The 22,084-nt window shown below is 35.6% G+C and overlaps 1 pseudogene; it reads right to left on the bottom strand.

Moving 5' to 3' along the window:
• Positions 1 to 2,627: 2,627 nt before the first annotated feature.
• Positions 2,628 to 2,775, bottom strand: LOC145266777 (U2 spliceosomal RNA; annotated as a pseudogene).
• Positions 2,776 to 22,084: the final 19,309 nt, after the last annotated feature.

Genomic DNA, 22,084 nt, shown 5'->3' with positions numbered 1-22,084 from the left:
AGAGATAAAGTTTGAAAATATGGGGGCAACCAGACAGACATAAAGCTTTTTATATATTAGACATGCGGATACGCCCGGCTTTGCCCAGCCGTAAAATACGCTTAAATATGATATTTTAATTTGCCATGATTTCGTGTATATTCTTATAGAGTCTTAATTTCAAAATTAAAAGAAGAAAAGAAAATATCTGTGTGCCATCAATGTGTATAGCCAGTAGTAGAGTCGTGCTTTCCAAAGTAAAAAAAAAGTATTTCGGTGCCATCAGCTAGAATCGAAACCGAAAACAAAATCGTAGCATACAAAGCTGGTAACGTTATCATTGTACTAAGGTGACACGCACATGACCTGCTTGAAAATTAAAAATTAAAAATAAGCTAAGATGAATGCACAAAATGTTTAACGATTTTTTTTTTCAATTTTGATCCATTTTTGACCCCTTAAAAATTATTTTAACTGGCTAATGACCCATAAAAACGGCCCGTAAAAATACAATTATTTGAGTACCCTAGCGCTGCTCTGCGACTTTTAGTTTCGGAGGAGATAGAGTTTGAAAATATGGAGACAGACAGAAAGACATATAACCTTTTATATATTAGATTAATTAATGTTCATATATTATGCGCCCATTAAAAATAGTTTTTCCAGTATTATATTAAGAATTATGAATTTAATGGCTTTGAAATATGCGTCTATTAAAAATTTGTGCTATTTTAATTAATGTGAATTTAATGGCTTTATAACGTGTAGACATTAATAAAAATTTTATTACCGAAATGTTGACGACTTCTTAGAAGGTAATTTTAAGATGTATTTATAACTAGCAAATATGCGTCCATTAAAAATTTGTGTTATTTTAATTAATGTGAATTTAATGGCTTTATAACGTGTAGACATTAATAAAAATTGTGTTCCCTTATTTTATCTTAAGTTTAATAATTTAATGGTTTTGTAACGTTGTGCTTGTGGTCCTCATGTTTTAGTCGGGGAGTTGTGTGGCCGTGAGTTAGAGCTTTCTGTTGTTGTTGTTGCTGTTGACTGTTCACACGCTTTTATTACCAGGATGTTGGCGACTCCTTAGAAGGTAATTTCAAGATGTATTTATAACTAGCAGGTCACTGAGCGTTGCCCGGCCATAAAATACGCACAAATAAATCTATTTTAATTCATACAGAAACTGAGGTATGTGCATGCGAGTATTATGTTTTTTTTTTGGAACAGTGAACTTCTTGTAAGCATACAAAAATACGCGAACTGAGATCAAAACCAGAGCCTAAAGACAGTGAGTCAAGTTAGATAACCATTAGGCCAGTTTGACACACTATTTAAAAAGTGCTTTCAAACCTACTTTCAAGTCTGTGGATGAACAATTTGTTTAGTATATAGGTTGAGAAGTGTCCTCTCTCTCTCTCTCTCTCTCTCTCTCTCTCTCACACACACACACACACACACACACACACACACACACACATTCTCACTTTTATAGATATACAAGTAGGCAGACCAGTATTGCCCGGTCGTAAAATACTCATAAATATTATATTTTAATTAATGCAGAATTCTTATTGATTATAAACAGAAATACCTTATTGTATTAAACGTAATGTATAATTTAAAAAAAAATGAAGTAAAGAAATTAAAAAAACAAACAAAAAAACAAACAGACATGTTCATGCGAGTATTATGTTTTCCTAAACAGTTCTCTTCTTGTAAGTAAAAAGAAAAACACCTGAGCTGAGATCGAAACCAAAACCTAATCATAAGGAAGTTTAAGATCGCACATGCGCAGTCGTGAAACAGTGGAAATGAGATAAAATCCAGTGGCCTCCCACGTGCGATTTTTAACATTTTTTTACCCTTTAGCAGCCCTTTGAAAATGGTTATGAAATTTTTCCACGTTTTAATATCCTATATGCCAAATTTCAAGTCTGTAGATTAAAAATTCGTTGAGTATATAGGTTGAGAAGTGCCCTCACTCACTTCAGTTGTATCTTTTTTTCAGTAGCTACGAAAATATCTACTCTTCGCATTAGCAGTCTTTTTTTCTGCAACAATAAAAACAGGAACGATGTGACGTACAAAAAAAACAAAACAGTTTCTCATGTAAAAAAGGCCGATAGCCATTAGTCGCGTGCTCTCGTGTAATGAATGAATGCGTGAATGTAGGATTGACATGAAATTCTTAAAGATAAACGAAAATGACCGAAAAATGAGCTGAAATAACTTAAATAAGTAAAAGGTAAATGGCTTAAATGACTTTAATGAACTTAAGGATGAATTGAATGACCTTAAGAATGACTTGGATGCTTAAAAAATAACTCGAATCCTTCAAAAACAACTTGAATGGTTTTGAGACTGACTGGTTGTAAAGTGGGTGATCATTTTACATTAAATTAATACAGAAAAGTGATCCCCACTTTATACCACAAAGTTACAAACATAAGTACAGCATGTAGTAAGGACAGATGGTATTTATTTGCTCCCCCACCGAGCAAATTATTGCCCCCACATATGGTCTTTGCTTGCATTATCTGCCGGAACAGATGGTATTTATTTGCTCCCCCACTGAGCAAATTAGGCACAAGGCCGTTTTTAATGTGAGGTAAAAACCAGCTCCCCTAAAAGTAGGCAAAAAGGGGGCACTCTGGTTACCAAAAATAATAATTGTCCCAGTATAGAGGGTTTCCCCTCCATTGACTGGTACAAATTATCTTAAGTGCAGCATCTGCCGGAACAGATACTACACTTTGATCTTGGCCAAAAGGCCAAGAAAAGGGTATTTATTTGCTCCCCTACCGAGCAAATTAGGCACAAGGCCGAATTTTAATGTGAGGAGTGAAGGGGAAATGGGGACCAACTCCCCAGGGAGTAGGGGAGCTGGATAGTGACAATTGGTATGAAGGGTTGTATTTATTTGCTTTCCCACTGAGCAAATTAGGCACAAGGCCGTTTTTTAATGTGGAGAGAGAGAGGGAGGGGAAGGGAAAAGGGGACCAGCTCTCAATGGGTGCGAAATGGGAGCTGAATAGTGACAATTGGTATGAAGGGTTGCCCCTACATTGACCAAGGTCTTATATGTGGGGTTTCCCCCACATATGGTCTTTGCTTGCAGTATCTGCCGGAACAGATGGTATTTATTTGCTCCCCCACCGAGCAAATTAGTCACAAGGCCGATTTTTAAAGTGAGGAGTGAAGGGGAAATGGGGACCAGCTCCCCGGGAAGCTGAATAGTGACAATTGGTATGAAGGGTTGCCCCTACATTGACCAAGGTCTTATATGTGGGGTTTCCCCCACATATGGTATTTGCTTGCAGTATCTGCCGGAAAGATGGTATTTATTTGCTCCCCCACTGAGCAAATTAGGCACAAGGCCAATTTTTAATGTGAGGAGTGAAGGGAGGGGGAAGGGAAAAGGGGACCAGCCCCCGAGAGGTGGGAAATGGGAGCCGGTTAAAGGTCAGGCATGTGGGGCCGCCCCCACATCTGGTCTTTGCCAGTTATAGCCAGTCCCAGCCAGTCACAGCTTGCAGCATCTGCCGGAAAGATACTACACTTTGATCTTGGCCAAAAGGCCAAGAAAAACTTTTAAAGGTAAGAACAGCATGTATTAACAACACACCTTTGATCTTAACCAAAAATGCCAAGCACAAAAGTGTTACGGACAGACAGACGGACAGACCGATGGACCGCCGGACCGACGGAGTGATTTATAGAGTCGCTTGCATGTGACTAAAAATGCGTCATCTTTTATTCTGCCATTTCGGACCTCAACTAAATTTTTGAAATTGCCATCTCCTCATATCTTCTTAACAACTGATCCTCTGCTTAACATTCATTGGGAACATGAATTGGAGCAAATATATAGCATATATATATATATATATATATATATATATATATATATATATATATATATATATATAGCATTGCTGCAAAGAAGTTGGGCTCTCTCCACCGCGCTAGAAATTACTTACGATTGAGAGTACCATGTACCTCTACCAAGTCACCATTCGTCCATGCATAGAGTATTGTTGCCACAGGGCTCAAAAAGAGTAACCAACATAAGAGGTCCAGCACTGTCAATCAAACTCCAACTTTTGTCTCATCGAGGAAATATTGCATCGCTGTGCCTATTTTCCAAGTAAAAGAAGATGCTCCGACAAACTCCAAGCCCTTGTATCATTTCCATGTAAATACCCCAGACTAACTATAGCTGCAAAAACAAACAAACAAACAAACAAACAAACAAAAAGACAACAAAAAAACCTGTTAATTGACTCAGAGTTAGAGTAAAGCAAGAATGTTACCATATTGTCGCTGGCTTAGGAAATACGTATCAGGCGGCTTGGTGTGGACTGGTAATAAATGCGTTTTCTTCAACTAAAAAAAACACTAGTTGAATTTCTTTCCTTTGTTTTTTGACTTTCATATACAAAGTCGCGTTCGAATTAAACTTTTACGAACCTGTTACATTCTTACAGATTCGTATCTTAACGGAATTAATCACGTCACTATTTACAGATTCCTGACTTGTAATCTATTATATAAAAGAGAGATATCTGTGTGTTTGTATTTTGTGGGTGTGTGTTTGTATACCTGCTAATTTTTTTGTCATGCGCACCAACCTAGAAAGACCGATGTAAAAATTAGAGAAATTGTTAATTATTTCTTGTAGAAATTGCGTGTTATAGCAAGCGAGAGTCACCTAAAACTGCCTCTTTCTAAACGATTTCAACAACTGCGCATGCGTCAACTACTGCTATCTGAAATACTTTAAATACAAGAATTTTTGAGGCGAATTCATAACCAACGTTCTAGCCCAGTGTATTAGGAGAGTGTCTCATAACTGTTAGGTTTTCGGTTCGCACACGCCTACCGGTGGTCGTTTTTTTTTTTTTTTTCATTTAAACAGGGTTGTTTTTCGACAGCTAATTATATTAAAACAAATATTGAACCCACCATGGCATATGTGGTATACACCTACCTTCATTTTGTTGTAAATGCTATATTCCTCCTCTATTGCATAGATCACTGTAGTTCTCCCGTTTCCCTCCCCCACACTTTCAATATATCACCATTTTCCTCCCATGCACAATTATTTCGCTCCTAATGTAACTGTCACTAGACGCAGCATCCCTAATATGTTACCTAGCATCTTCTTTTCTCTTCTAGTGAGAAGCATTAGGCTTCGAAATGCCATGGCGAAAAGATTTCTACTCATTATAAATATTAAAGAGTTAATATTTACAAGTAAAGTAATCTCAACCAGATGTAAAAACTCAATAAAACCGAAAAGGAAATGGAGCTTATAATATGAACAATGATTAATAAAAGATGTTAAAAGACATCTTGAAAAAGAGTTAAAAACATATTTAATTTTAAAAAAGGAAGCACAAGATAAGTGGATAGTCCTTAATCCGCGGAGTTTCGAAGAAATACTCTCCTTCTCATCAGAGGGCAAGAATTAGCAAAATGCAGGATCGGATTTTGCATATAAAAGTATTTAATGAAACTAGAAGTAAGTCACAGATCTTGCTTGGTTAAAAAAAGGGTGAGGTAAAGGGAATTAAATATGTTTTTAACTCTTTTTCAAGATGTCTTTTAACATGTTTTATTCATCATTTGTTCATATATATATATATATATATATATATATATATATATATATATATATATATATATATAAGCTTGTTGAATTTATTTATTTACTTTATTTTCTTTCATTAAAAAAAATTATTAGGGATTACGTACTAATTTCTTTCTTTTTCGCTCCTTGAGCGCTTATTATAAGAAAGGAGTTATTTGCCTGTTTTTACATTTTTATTTTACATTTATATATATATATATATATATATATATATATATATATATATATATATATAGTCTTTGAAGTTTTTAACCTTTAAAACTATACAAAAAATATAAGTCATTTAATCACCTGCAATCACTGCATCAACTCGCTCTCAAATTTACTATAATACCAATAATTTATTTTTCAAGGGATCATCAGTTGTTTACCATGAAACACTGTCTCGGGGATTTAAAAACAAAACAGTATATTACATCATGGCTCCCCAGTAGTGTGTATATATATATATATATATATATATATATATATATATATATATATATATATATATATATATATATATATTAATAATTAATAGTAATAATTATTAATATATATATATATATATATATATATATATATATATATATATATATATATAAGATTCAAGCAAGCAAGGACGCCACTTTTTCTGTGTCTGTGTGTCCGTGTGTTCTCGTTCCTCCTAGAGTCTAGAACGAATGGGCCTATTAAAAAAAAAATTCACACAGTCTGGCAGTGTTTTAAAATAGATTTTTTTTTTATCAGAATGCCTCCGATAAATAGCGGAAATTGATAATAGAAAATATTATTAAAGGAGAACAGTCCAATTTACCAAAGTTAACACTCTTATATAGCCTAACATCACTGGTGCATCTGAGAAGTTTTAACATCACAAGCAGCAGTGTCTGGATTCTAAAATCAAAATTTTTGATGAAACAGAGGATCCAGCGTTGATCTTAAATTTTATTTTATTTTTTTTTATTATTGGTACGGGTATGGACACAGTTTAATTGAACATCCCCAATTGTATGTTTTTTATTTTTGTCCTTTGAATCCACAAGCATTGTTTTTAATTTGACCATCCATCATCATTTAGCGCGGCCATAGTCGAGATTGAACTCACTACACAAGTTTGTAGTGTAATTCAAATCTTGTCGGTAGCTGAATACTTGATGCTTCGCCAGGGCTACAAGGGTATTCTTTATCGTTATGCCATCACTAGATGGGGTGCCTATCATAGCTTAAGAGAGTCCCATCTACTCTCGAGAGAAGGATAGACCGCGTCAATTTCTCAACCTGGTATTTTACATAGCGCTGCATACAACGCCTCGCCTTCCCAAATGGTCACCCATCTGGCTCAACGTTGCTTAACTTCGGGGATTTGGCGAGAACCGGTGTGTCACCGTGGTTGTGCCGTATAACTATTCAACGACCAGATGAAAATTCTAGTAACCCGCCCACCTAACTCGTAATTAGCCACCACGTGACAGTGACAAATATATATATATATATATATATGGTGCCCAGAAAACTCGTACTCGGAAAACTCGTACCCGGAAAACTCGTACCAGAAAACTGGCCCCTTTTTGCTAGGAAGGAAAACTGGTCCCTTATTGACTAAATATCGATTGAAAACACATTTTATTACCGTTCTTGAAGAAAATATTGTTTTTAATTGTTTTAAAGCCATAATATTAAAAAAAAAAAAATTTAACTCTTGTTTAAAAAAAAAATTGATCACGGAGTCAAGACACGAAAAATGAAACCATATATTAATTTTAAAAAATACTCTAGTTTTAACATTTTTTTGTTATTACGAAACAAAAATAAAAGAAAGAAAGCACGTATTATCAAAGAAAGCAATTATTTTGTTTAGAAGAATTAATTCGGTTTAAATAATTCTTGTGTTATTACGAAACAACAAAAAAAAGAAAACACGGTCTTATGTAATTTTGGTACCGCGCTTAAATAATAACGTTATCATTTTGAAAGCTATTCTTAACACGGGGAAGGAGGGTATCGTTTAAAAGTCATTTCGGGGGCACTTGTGCAGTATGCAGACGGCGGCTATTGTTAGGAGGCGATAACTCCCATTTCTTTTTTGTTAAATAACGCGGCAAATAAGTAACAAACAAGTTTTTTTTTCCGAACAGAAAAATATTTGAAAATCAAAACATTTATTGTATAAAAAAGTATCCAAAAATAATTGTAAAAACATTTAAAAGTCTGCGTAAAGAAATATAATTTAATAAAACAGTTTTGTAATAAAAATAACATTATATTTTTATGAAGTAAAATAACTTTTTTTTCGAACAAATAAATAATTTAAATGAAATATTTTTTTAATTAAAGCAACTTTTGAAGGTTCACAGCAAATTAATAATTTAAATGTTTTTTAACCGAGAAGCGCCACCTGACGACAGTTTAGTGAAACGCACCAAGAAAAGATGGCCGCCGTTCACATACTGCACAAATGCCTTTTGTTGTTTCGTGAGCACAAAAAGTGTTAAAACTAAATTAATTTTTCTATAAAGTAATATTTTTATAAATACATGGTTTCGTTTTTCGTGTCTTCCGTTCGGTTTCGTTATATAATCAACCGTATCCACTTCCGGTATCTTGATTTTTTCCGAGCAGTGATCTAGGACATTACCTAAAGTATACAAATTTATTTTCTTTTCGAGGTGGGACTCGTTTTAAAATTATATCTACCTAAGTATTTTTTTTTTAACTTTCTATTTTTGAGCGATTATCGAGACTCCTAAGACGTGATCCTCTCATGTCAGACATGTTTGTTCAAAAGTAACACCCAACATTATTTTTTTAACTAAATAAACGCTTTAAAATAAGTTGAGCCACTAAAAACTACAAAGCTAGATAGAAAACGAACACTTGGAAAAATCAATTTAATTTTTTAAAAACAACGGTAAACAAGTAAAAATACTTTAAAAAAATTATTATGGGGGATGTAGTCTCTTTTAAAAAACAATTTTCTTTTGGAGGGTGGGGCTATTTTTAAAACTAAATCTCCCTCAGTATTTTCTTTAATTTTCTATTTTTTAGCGATTATCGAAACCTCTAAGATGTGATACCTTCATGTCGGACATTATTTCTCATTCTCACGTAACACTCAAGCTAGGTAGAAAATCGATTTTGCCCTTTTAAAAACAACAGTAAATAAGTATAAATATTAAAAAAATATTATGCGGTATGTAGTTTCGTTTTTGAACAGAATAAACGCTTTAAAAAAAGTGAAACCACTAACAACTTAGCCAGTTAGGTAGAAAACGGACACTTACAAAATCGATTTTATTTTTTTAAAACAATAGTAAACAAGTAAAAATAATAAAAAAAAATTATTGGGGGGGGGGTACAGTCCCTTTTAAAACCAATATCTCCTTTAAGAACGGTCCTAAAATGTGTATTCAATCGATATTTATTCAATAAGGGACCAGTTTTCCTACTTAGCAAAAACAGACGAGTTTTACGGGTACGAGATTTCTCGGTACGGGTTTTCCGAGGACGAGTTTTCCTAAATTCATATATATATATATATATATATATATATATATATATATATATATATATATATATATATATATATATGTATAATTAAAAACATAATTTTTATAACGCAACATGCCTGACGATGATGAAATTATTCCTGTCGAAAGCGCTCGCTAAAAATCTTACGGATCCAATCTAAACAATTTTGAGAAAAACGCAAAAGGAATTATTCAGAGATTGGAGAAGATAAAAAAAAAAAAAGAAAAATTTCGTGCTTTTCAATAACACTTGTCTCAATGAGAATATGCTGCCTAAATATACCCATTATATATATATATATATATATATATATATATATATATATATATGATGATTGCAACGTCTTGTCAGACGAGTGCCACTCCCTCAGATACGAGCCCAAAAATGACTTCCATCGCCACAGGACCATTTTAATAGACAAATGCCTGAGGGAGTATCTATACACAGATGATTTTACAGAGTCTTAGCTTTGTACGACAGCTAAGTCTCTCTCTCTCTCGGTTCAAAATGTTGAAATCCAACAACAAGCAAGAGCAAGATAGCCAGCAACAAGTTAAACTGCAGACCAGCTTAATACGGGTACTGGTCTCCCGCTTTATGGTTTTTTAAATTAGAGATTTGCTTCTCCTAGAAAGGTTGCCTTCACCACGGCTTACGGGAGCCCTCTCTACCCTAACGCACACATACATACACACAAACACATACGGTGCTAGTTGGCCGTTGACCCCCAAAAAGGGTTCATTCGCCCTTTGGAAGGTCTTGTTTTTAATCCTTCAGGGAGACTAGCCACACTCCTCACCAAGCAAGTCTGATGGGGGAACCAGTTTAGTCGCCGATGACCCGACCATGAGGCAGGTATTACTGGATTACATGGTACCAGTAGCATATGACATGACCTGACACGTAATATATATATATATATATATATATATATATATATATATATATATATATATATATATATATATGTTTAAAGAAAAAATAGAAAAAACCGAATGAAATTATTAAAAAATCAACGTTTCGTCCTTGTCTCAGAGGACATCTTCAGGATAATTGAAATAAAAATGTGATAAAAGAAAAAGTCATAGATCGTGCGAAATCGTCCTTTCCCGACATGGGTAGGATTTTAAAAAACTGTCTTTTTTCGCACGATCTATGACTTTTTCTTTTATCACATTTTTATTTCAATTATCCTGAAGATGTCCTCTGAGACAAGGACGAAACGTTGATTTTTTAATAATTTCATTCGGTTTTTTCTATTTTTTCTTTAAACATAACGTCAACCACCGCTGGTACATTTTTTCATTCCTTATACATATATATATATATATATATATATATATATATATATATATATATATATATGCTAAATCAAACATGACTTTGAAACCGAGTTTGAACCATTCGACCGACAGTAATTATCATTTCCTATTCTAAAGATTGCGTGAGCATGAAACACTAGTTTCTTTTGGTAAATATTAAATAAATATTTAAAATAAATAAAACTATTTTTACCGCTTAATTCAATAAGGATCGCGCCTCTATAGAAATTTGAAAAACGTCGTCTATCATATACTCTATATTCTTTTGTTCATCGCAAAATCAACACAAAGATGAATTTATCAACAGCGAAGTTTGTTTACAATTAAACTTTTGTTCATCGACAAATACATACACACACACACACATATATACATATATATGTATACATATATATATATATATCTATATATATATATATACATACACATATATATATATTTCCAAAAAAAAAGAAGGAAAGAAAATACACACACACACAGAGATATATATATATATATATATATATATATATATATATATATATATATATATATATATATATATATATTGAAACCGGCTTTGAACTGTAATGCGATGTTCCAGCCGCTGTTGTTAAACACTATATGATTGGGCTCTCTGGGAGTATCTAAAAAAAGTAGTAATTGTCTCAGTGCGAAGGGTTTCCCCTTATATTGGCCGAGAGCACCAATTAACATAAGTGAAGCACTGAAGCATCAAAAATTCCGGCCCGCTTTCCATCCTTTGCGTTCGAATAGTTTTCGCTTTATCATATGAAAAAGACAAACAAACACTCGGGACAACGGCATGGTGGGATTTTTTTTAACTCAATCAAAAAAAAAAAAAAAAAGAAGGAAAGAAAATACACACACATACACCCCCCATATATATATATATTATGTGTATATATATATATATATATATATATATATATATATATATATTGAAACCGGGTTTGAACTGTAATGCGATGTTCCAGCCGCTGTTGTTAAACACTATATGAATAAGTTACTGTATACAGTAGAACCCCGGGATACGGCATTAAAAATTAGTAACAAAATACAATACTCATGTACATAATAAAATTATAAATAACACCGTAAGGCGGGGAAGGTACCGTAACCAGGGGTTGGAAAAACATCGTATTCCACATCGTAACCGAAAAAAAAAACGTATCCTAGGGCCACCGTATTACGGGGCCTATTTCAAGTCCACCCATTGTATAGAATATAAAATTTAAATTCCCTTTTTTTTCTGATGTTAATTGAATGTGGTCTGGGATTTTAATACCAGGTTGCAGGGTCAAAGGGACTTTTGAAACTGGGTTCTGATCTTTCGACAAACAACACTTATTATTTCCTAAAAATTAAAAATTGCATAAGCATAAAACTCCAGTGTCTGTAGGAAAATAATAAATATTTCAAATTAAAAAAATATTACACACACACACACACACACACACACACACACACACACACACACACACACACACACACACACACACACACACACACACACACGCGCACACACACACACACACACACACACACACACACACACATATATATATTTATATATATAATTTTCAGAATGTGAGAGATTATATAATTATTTTCAGAGTCAAACAACGTTGCAGCTCAAAGTGTGTATAAAGTTGACTCGAGTCTTGGACTTCCCGTTTGTTGGCTGTCATGGCTCTTGTGAGCTGCGACGTTGTTTAACTGTGGAAATAATTACAGACACACACACACACACACACACACACACACACACACACACACGCGCACACACACACACACACACACACACACACACACATATATATATTTATATATATAATTTTCAGAATGTGAGAGATTATATAATTATTTTCAGAGTCAAACAACGTTGCAGCTCAAAGTGTGTATAAAGTTGACTCGAGTCTTGGACTTCCCGTTTGTTGGCTGTCATGGCTCTTGTGAGCTGCGACGTTGTTTAACTGTGGAAATAATTACAGACACACACACACACACACACACACACACACACACACACACACACATATATATATTGTTATATTGGTAGAGAGGCTGGTTGATATCGGTTGATAAATTAAGAAATAATCATAACGGAATAAGAAATAGTTTTTTTTTTATCTCTTAGGGAACGCCTACGGCGAATGGTGAATTTAAATTCAAATATAAATATGAAAGCATGTACCCCCCTCGCCTTCGGCGAACGTGAATTTAGATTCAATAAAAAAAAATAAAATAAATAATAATAAATAAATAAACGCACAAGCGTCCGAGGCGTACACCCCCTCCCTCCCTCTGAAAATGCAATGCGCGAGAGAGCCCACTATAAGCGAAGTTGATGAAAAGGGAATCTCAGATATTATGACCTTTGAAGTATAGGGAAACTTCTTGCGGAATTTAACCGACAGCAGAACCCCGACCCAAAAAGCCTTTCGTTGACATGTAAAAACACTCGCGCCCATTTTGCTTTTTATGTATATAGAAGATAATATTCGACCCAATATATAGTAATGATTTAAAAAGTTAAAAAAAAATGACTTGTGCGCCACCATCGGGAATCGAAAATAAAATATTTAGTTTACTTTTGTGTCTGTATCAATAACAACACGAACGCAGAAAGTAAAGGTAAAACAAATATATTAAGACGAAAAGATAATACATATTTACAAAGGTGCAGTTGTACTGCAGTTGGAAGATTGTCCGGCAGAGGGCGTGTTAAAGTCTTTCATGGAGCAACCGGCACATGCGTCTTGCCTATCCGGCGTTCGAACACAGATCCCCGGTCTTGCTGACTTGATACTTTTATCTATATCTTGTTCACCCACGTATGCTAATTAGTGAGCGTCTCCACAACACTTACGATTAATGTTTCATTTGAAGTTAATGCCTGAGCTATGAAGACATGTTTCTTGTAAAGCTAAGAATTAAAACATGAACCAATAGCTATTACGTTACGCATGCATATTCGTAATGTCGTCATTCGACCTTCACCTGGCAGATTCCATTAAAAAATTTTTTTTTACACTTTTGCGCCGATTTTTTCCAGTTAAAACACAAATATAAAGTTTCGGCTGGGTTTAAATACAATATATATTAAGTTTCATGTTTGTACCTATTTACTATGCCTCCCCACGGGACAGAGTTAGACACCAGGGTCGTTTTTTAACGTGGAGAAAAGGTACAAAAATAAAAATTGTCTCAGTCGTGAAGGATTTCTCATCCACCGAAAGAGAACAAGAAATAGAAGTCCAGCATCTGAAGAACAGATACTACACTTTGATCTTGTCCCGAAGGCCAAGCAAAACGCTTGCAAACCAAAAGCTGATAAAGGTTGATTGGTTGGTTGTTTTTGTTTTACGGCATATCAACCCTTTTCGGGTTATTTAATGCCGAATCCAAAGATTTTGAAGAAAAGTTTTTTTAATAGAATATATTTGTTGTTTTCACGTCGGTTTCTATTTAACCCATAGTTGGGACCCTAACAGGTACTACCACTCCGGGTCAGAGTGGACCTGGGAGCAATGGTAATTAAAGGGTGGCTCCACACTCCCCAAAGCCCACAAGCTGGGGCCTCACCACTGGATATAGTTTAAGGTCATATCCAGGACCCCCATTGAGGGACTTTTACCCTCTGCAGGAGGGCAGTCGGCGTATTCTAATGTCCCTCCGACAGGGCCGCTGACAAAGGAGTTTGGTAGGCAATTTTTTAAACAAATATATATACGCATACATTCTTGTATTGCTACACATGACGAAATGATAAATAAATAGAGAAAAGATATAGACATACTTTTCATATGAATTATGCTATCCTTCTTGCATATAATATTTTGATCGCAGAAATTTCCCTCTGGACCAAATTACCGTCAGTTTACAACAACAGAGCTTACATACAAATTTATTGTGTTTAGACTATTATCCATTATATCATTTAACTTTACAACATCATTATAGACAGATTTAGGCTTTATAATAAAACGCTACAATTCATCCTAGGAGAGAAATCATCACTATGGTCAATATCATTAGAGTACTTCATATTTTTCTTTCTAATTCATAACTGCTTTCACTGCCCTCACTCTACACCGCGTAAAATCACACTCAGTAGACTGGTATTGCCCCGGCACCCTGATTAACTGAATCATAAACTCATAGAAATAACGTTCACTTCCGATTAGCAAATTCAGAAAATAATAATTTCTTTCTTCTCAAATTTCATCCTTTCTCATTAGATGCCAGCTGTAATTCTCTTATCCCAGATTTTAAACCTTCAATAAAAACGAACGCTCGCGAATTATACACTACATGGCGTCTGCAAGATAAGCGTTACGCCTAATTGTTACGCCATATACCCACATGACACCAACATTACGTGTAGATTGTTTACTTCTTAGCCGCTCGCATATATTTAAACAAAATCAACAATAAAAACTTACCGAACGGCTACAGTTTACTTTGCATTTAGTTTGTCATCTACTCTCACTGTTGCCTTTTGGGCAAGATCAAAGTGTAGTATCTGTTCTTCAGATGCTGCACTTCATTTTCTTGTTCTCTTTCGGTGGAGGAGAAATCTTTCACGACTGAGACAATTTTTATTTTGTACCTTTTCTCCATGTTAAAAAACGACCCTGGTGTCTAACTCTGTCCCGTGGGGAGGCATAGTAAATAGGTACTCTCACTATCTCTCTAAAAAAAAACAAAAAACTTCACGAATTATTCCTTTTAGCGCTATTATTTTTTTAAACAAGATTATTTTAAACTAAATACATACACAAATCGCTTTCCACTTCATTCGTTCTCATATTAAATCATAACGTTTGTCTTTTTTTCATTTTATATTTTAGAGAGTGGAGCGTTTGAATTTCGCTAGCTGCTATAACACAAAACAAACACAACGTATTGTTCGCCCACCCTCTCTCTCTCTTTCTCTCTCTCTCTCTTTTCTCCCTCTCTAAAAAAGAAAACTTAACGAATTATTCCTTTTAGCGCTATTATTACTTTTTTCAACTTACAGTTATTTTAAACTAAATACATACTCATATCGTTTTCCACGTTCATTCGTTCTCATATTAAACCATAACGTTTGTCTTTTTTATTTTTTATTTGAAAGGGTGGGGCGGTTGCGTCGCGCTAGCTGCTATAACACAGACACGGCGAAAAGGACCTTTCGTTTTACATAATTTCAATAATTTCAAGTTACTTCCGGCATTATATAGTTTTACATGGGTCTATATTCTCTTTTTTTTTTTTTTACACAGTCATCACCACTTATCAAGGCCCGGAAGCCACTCAGGGATAAGGGTTATTGCAAGTACATTACGTTAGTGAGGAGATTTTTTTTTTTTTTTTTTTTACAAAGGCATAACCACATTATCAAGGCCCAGAGGCCACTCAAGGATAAGGGTTAAAGAGTGTACAGTAGAAATTGGTCAATATAGTAATCATTAGTAATGAAAATTTGGTAAATTTAATAACTTATATGGAACGGCTCATCAAGAACTTATTTACTTTAGACTTGAACACATCCATATTGTAGTCAGCCGGAAAGCAGGAAAACGGAAGACAATTCCACAGGCGTGTAGTTCTAAGAAAGAAGCTTTGTTCATGGAATCTACGTTTAGGTTTAGGCACAGATAAAGAGTGGGGGAAATTATTGATAGTGTTTACAGCTAGACGAGTGTTTCTTGTGAAAGTTTGGCGAGGGGGGACCATAGATTGAAGCTCAGTTGAACACTTTCCATGAAAATAACGATACATCAGAGACAAACTCGCAACATCTCTTCTGTGAGATAGAGGTTGCAAGGAGGAGAAAAGGACATCTCCTACGAGGCTACGAAGTCTATTTTGAACTCTATCAAGGCAGGACAAGTCCTTTCTAGCAGCTCCTGCCCAGATGTGGCAACAGTATTCCATCCTTGGACGTACCTGGCTCTTATATAGGTAGAGAATAGCATCAGCAGTGAGATATCTACTGGATCGATAGAAAGATCCCACCATTTTTCCAGCGGCCTTGGCAACAGATTTGATATACGTGTTCCATTTAAGATCAGGAGTAATGGTCAAGCCCAGAAGCTTGTCAAAACTTGAGGCCTCCTGAAGACGAGAGCCATTCATTTCAATTGATGACAAATGTGGATTAGAATGTTGATGATGTAAAGAGAGAAGCTTGGTTTTAGATGCATTAAAAGTAACCAGCCACTCCTTTCCCCATTGTACTACGTGCTCAAGATCAGAGGAGAGAGAATTGGAGAGAACTTGGTCGTTTACTGTCTTAGATGTGGTACCATAAATGGTAGTGTCGTCAGCATAAATGTCTACAAATGATGTAAGGATATGATTTGGAAGATCATTAATGTAGATCAGGAAAAGAGTTGGGCCCAGGATGGATCCCTGAGGGACACCGGCATTAATACTGTGAGCTTCTGATTTTTGCCCCTCAACTACTCATCTTATGAACCTATCAGAAAGAAATGATTTAATAATTGAGAAGACTTTTCCAGCTATACCATAGCTAGCGATCTTATGAAGTAAACCTTTATGCCATACCCTATCAAAGGCTTTAGATATGTCAAGAGCAATTGCCCTAGAAAGATTGCCACCGTCGAGAGATTTGCTAATCCTATGCGATATAACTGTAAGGACATCTGCTGTAGATCTAGCAGAACGGAAACCATATTGAGTGTCACTAAGAAGGTTATTTTTGTTGAGATGTTTGATTACTTCTGTATTTAACACAGATTCCAGCAACTTACTCATGACGCACAGGAGACTTGATGAAGTGTTTACTTAAGGGGGCGGTTCATTAGGAATTTGTTAACATTAGACTTGAAGACATCCAAGTTGTAGTCCGGAGGGAAGCAGGCAGACGGAACAGAGTTCCACAGTCGTGCAGTTCTAAGAAAGAAGCTTTGTTCATGAAATCCACGTTTTGATGTAGGCACAGATATAGAGTGGGGGAAATTTTTCACAGTTGATTCAGCTAGACGGGTGTTTTTCATGAAAGATTGGCGAGGGGGGACCAGGGATTGGAGTTCAGACGAGCACCTGCCATGAAAATAACGATAAAACAAGGATAGGCTCGCAACGTCTCTTCTGTGGGAGAGGGGTTGCAGGGTAGAGAAAAGGGCATCCCCCACTAAACCACGAAGTCTATTTTGTACTCTGTCAAGGCATGATAGGCTGTTTTTGGCAGCTCCTGCCCAGATGTGGCAGCAGTACTCCATCCTTGGACGTACTTGGCTTTTATATAGATAGAGAATTGCATCAGTAGTGAGATATCTTCTGGAGCGGTAGAAGGATCCCACCATCTTTCCAATCTTTGCAATTGAGAAATTGAAATGGGTCAATGGGCGCGGATAATAGAATCGCGTTTGTTTTTCAGCTTTTCTAATGATTTTGTTAGTCACTCTTAGCTACGAAGGACCACGAAATTGATATCAAAAATATATTTCTGCAAGATTTTACTTTTTTCTGATCACATTTCGGTTTCGATATCCTAAAATTTGAAACTATCTCTTTAGATGCACAACCTTTTCATAACCTTTCATCTCTTCTCTTCTTTTCTTCTCTATATAAATAAAATGAACTCATTTTTCCCCTCCGACTTTGACCTTAATAGGATTAAAATCATGACATTACATGCAAATGTAATGCTTACAGACTGTAGCACATTATCTGAGGTAGGCCTATTAGCTCTACAGTTCCTCGACAATGGTACATTCCTATATTTTTTTCCGGTGAGAGTCCACTGCCAAAATCGGTTACATTCAATGAAAGTTACATCTTTTCTCTCTATTAAATCCCTTTTTTTCCCTATTTACACCGCAGCTGATGCGTTCACAGGGAAGGGCACGAGGAAACACCGGTTTGGAATCGTACAAGTTTATTTACGCCGTTTTTTTTTTTTTAAATCTTTTTCACCTGATTTATGCTTTCTGTTTTTCCCATATTAAAATAAAAATAAATACAAAATAAAAAAATAACGCCAAAACGCGATTATTATTATTATTATTATTATTATTATTATTATTATTATTATTATTATTATTATTATTATTATTATTTTCTTTATACCTTTTCTTTCGTAGTGTAAGACGCAATCTGCGAGACTTACCGGTTCTTACTTCCGGTTTTAACTACTCTAACCGTGAAATCTAACTATGCCCTTACACAAATAATTCATTTTTTACAACGTAACGATATCGTGAATTCCTTTGCATTACACTTAAATTAAAATTAAAACAAATAAATTCATTTAGAATTCGAGAAAACAAAAATAAATTCCTTTAGATTCGAGTGTGATGCGGGAGCGCTGAAACTAAACAAAAACAAACTTCGCTGCGGAATTGATATTTGACCTAATTCACTTTTTAGTTAATTCATCACGTCTTTTTGGGAGGGCGCTTCCGCCTCAATGCTTCCAGTTCGAGGCTCTCCCCCCCGTCACACGTCTTTGGGATTTTTCTAACACCCAGGCACCGCCGGACCGTTCCTATTGCATCACGTTCATTTTTTAACACCCCCCAAACCACACACGCCTCTAAAAACCAGGGCAACGCCGGGTACCCCCGCTAGTATATTCATAAATCAGAAATCAGAAGACTCTTTTTGAACCCAGTCAATGACGGGTACTTCTGCCAATATATATATATATATATATATATATATATATATATATATACATATATATATGTATATATATACATATATATATACATACACACACATATATATATATGCATATATATATACACACACACATATATATGTATATATATACAGGGGGCATGCAATAAGTAATGCCCTGACCCACTTCCAGTTGTCTGATCTAGCTGAAATTTTGCATGTGCAATGATTTATATCTCTACGGGTTATGTGGCAAATTACAGCTCTGAACTAATTGTGGTTTCTGTTTTACAGGGGTTTGAACTGAGCCAGGTGTGAAATGGAGCCTGTTGAATGTCGAGCAGTGATCCGGTTTTTGTATTTGAAAGACTTTTGATGAAATGAAAAAAACTTATGGTGATAATGCCCCATCATATGACGTTGTAAAACGCTGGCATCGTGAATTCATACATGGCCGGAAGTCTTTAGAAGCAGCTCCCAGACCTGGTTGTCCCCCTTCTGCCATTGATGAGACATCTGTCCGTCAAGTTGAGGCTGCCATTTCCCCAAATAGCCCAAGATGTCAAGATTAGTACAGAGTCTGTGGAAACTATCATTCATGACCATTTACATATGCATAAGGTGTCTGCCAGATGGATTCCCAGGTTGCTCACACCATTCCAGAAGCGAGAATGCGTCAAGTGCTCGAGGATGAAGTTGGAGATGTGCCAAGAAGATGAGTCAAAATTTTCAAAAGACTGATTACACAGGATGAAACCTGGATCCATCACTATGGTCCAGAGACTAAAGCCCAGTAAATGCAGTGGAAGCACTTGGACTCACCACCTCCAAAGAAGGCAATGGTGCAGCAAGGTCATGCTCACTTTTGGGTGCAGCAAGGTCATGCTCACAGTCTTTTGGTACCAGAACGGAGTAGTGATGACAGATTTCCTGGCAAAGTGTACCACAATTACAGGGCCTATTATGCTTCACTTTTGAGGAAATTAAGGTAAACTTTCAAAATCAAGAGGCAGGGCAAGATCAACAAAGGTACCCTCCTCCTGTGGTCCACAACTCGCATGTCGCCAGATCAGAAACACGGGCGTGTGGTTATGAAATCCTTCCCCATCCTTCCTACTCTCCTGCCCTTGCACCCTCTGACTTTCACATCTTCCCAGCCTTGATTTCTGAAGTCACGTCGTGGTTGAGGACTAACCTGGGGTGTTCTACAAAAACGGTCTCCAGAGCTGCATCAAACGATGGGAGAAATGCATAACTATGAGTGGTTCCTATGTAGAGAAAGACTAATAACTGTGCCAAGTTTCGTTGCTCTACTGCTATGCGAAGTGGGTCAGGGGCATTACTTATTGCACGCCCCTCGTATATATATTATGACAGTAGAGTTTAGTTTCCTAGTAGTACATCTAATGAAACAACACGTGTCTACCAAAACGTGCTCACTGAGTAAAAAGAGCAGGTACATTGAATTTATTTATACAAATATTGATGGCTACATATGTGCATACATGTTTTTGTAATTACCCTCGAAATTTTTCTAGGATAATTTTTGGCCTGAAGACCTAATCTCCCCAGTACGGGTGAGTACAGAAACATGTATGCACATATGTAGCCATCAATGTTTGTATAAAGAAATTTAATATGCATATTGTAGTCATCCACATACAGTACTGTTTCGTTGTATCACAGCTCATCAGTGCGGCTAGACTAGCACCTCTCCCAAGCCAAGGATTAAACCTTAGACTATCTCGTTGATAGTGGGGAGTTCTACCCACCGACCCACGGGAGCGGCGCTCGTAAATAACTTCCACAAACAAACATTTCAAACAAACATTTGTCCATCACTTTTATAGTGCTTAAACAGTTTTGCTTACAAACAAACAGCGAGTCTCACATTTTTCAATCAATTAAGTAGCGAGTGAGCTTATTTACGACACTGCTCTACCCAAACAGGGGGGCTTAAAATATATTTTGCAGTCATCCATATACAGTACTGTTTCGTTGTATTACAACTCATCAGTGCGGTTAAACTAGTACCTCTAATAAGCCGAGGAATAAACCTAGGACCATCGCGCTGATAGTCGGCAGTTCTACACACACACACACACACACACACACACACACACACACACACACACACACACACACACACACGCACGCACGCACACGCACGCACACACACACGCACACACACACACACATATATATATCTATCTATATATATTAGTAAGTTATAAAATATATATGGCAATTAAGCTACACAGAATATTTCGTGTTTCATCCACGCTAGGATTCATCAGGCTTATGCCATATATATTTTATAATTTACTACCTAGCTCTACCTACGTATTGAGGACTGTTGAAGTAAATAAAGATTACGCATAAATTTAACTAAGTTCCTGCATGGAGGCATGTGAAGCTAGCTCCCGGGCGATTTCACGAATTACGATGACTATAAAAGTATAGGCGTGTGAAATATTCGTTAATCATCATGTCTGGCCGCCCTGCTAATATATATATATATATATATATATATATATATATATATATATATATATATATATATATATTAGTGTTGGAACGATTAATTGAAATTGGAATCGGGAATCGTAAAAATCGAAACATTTGGGGGTATCGGAATCGGTATCGGAATCGGTAATATTGGTACTTATTTTCCGATGCGAAACCGATTATTTTAGTCGTCTTTTTTATCTGATTTTGTTTTAAATAAAATTTTCCATTGCTGGTAATATTGATAAATTAGTAAATATCTATTGATTTTAAGTAAAGCTAAACTCGATAGATCATCCTTCACAAGTGTATTTTGAGGTTTATCTGCATATTTAACATGTGTTTTCATGAAAATCTGGGAATATTATTGTAAAATAATTAGAGATTTATAAAGAATCGGAATCGGAATCGGTAATTGTATCGGAATCGGGAATTTAGCACGGAATCGATTATTGTATCGGAA

The sequence above is a fragment of the Euprymna scolopes genome, chromosome 41 (genome assembly GCF_053919585.1).
Source record: "Euprymna scolopes isolate OS-2025 chromosome 41, ASM5391958v1, whole genome shotgun sequence".
Classification (NCBI taxonomy): Eukaryota; Metazoa; Mollusca; class Cephalopoda; order Sepiida; family Sepiolidae; genus Euprymna; species Euprymna scolopes.
This window is presented reverse-complemented; position numbering and strand designations above follow the sequence as displayed.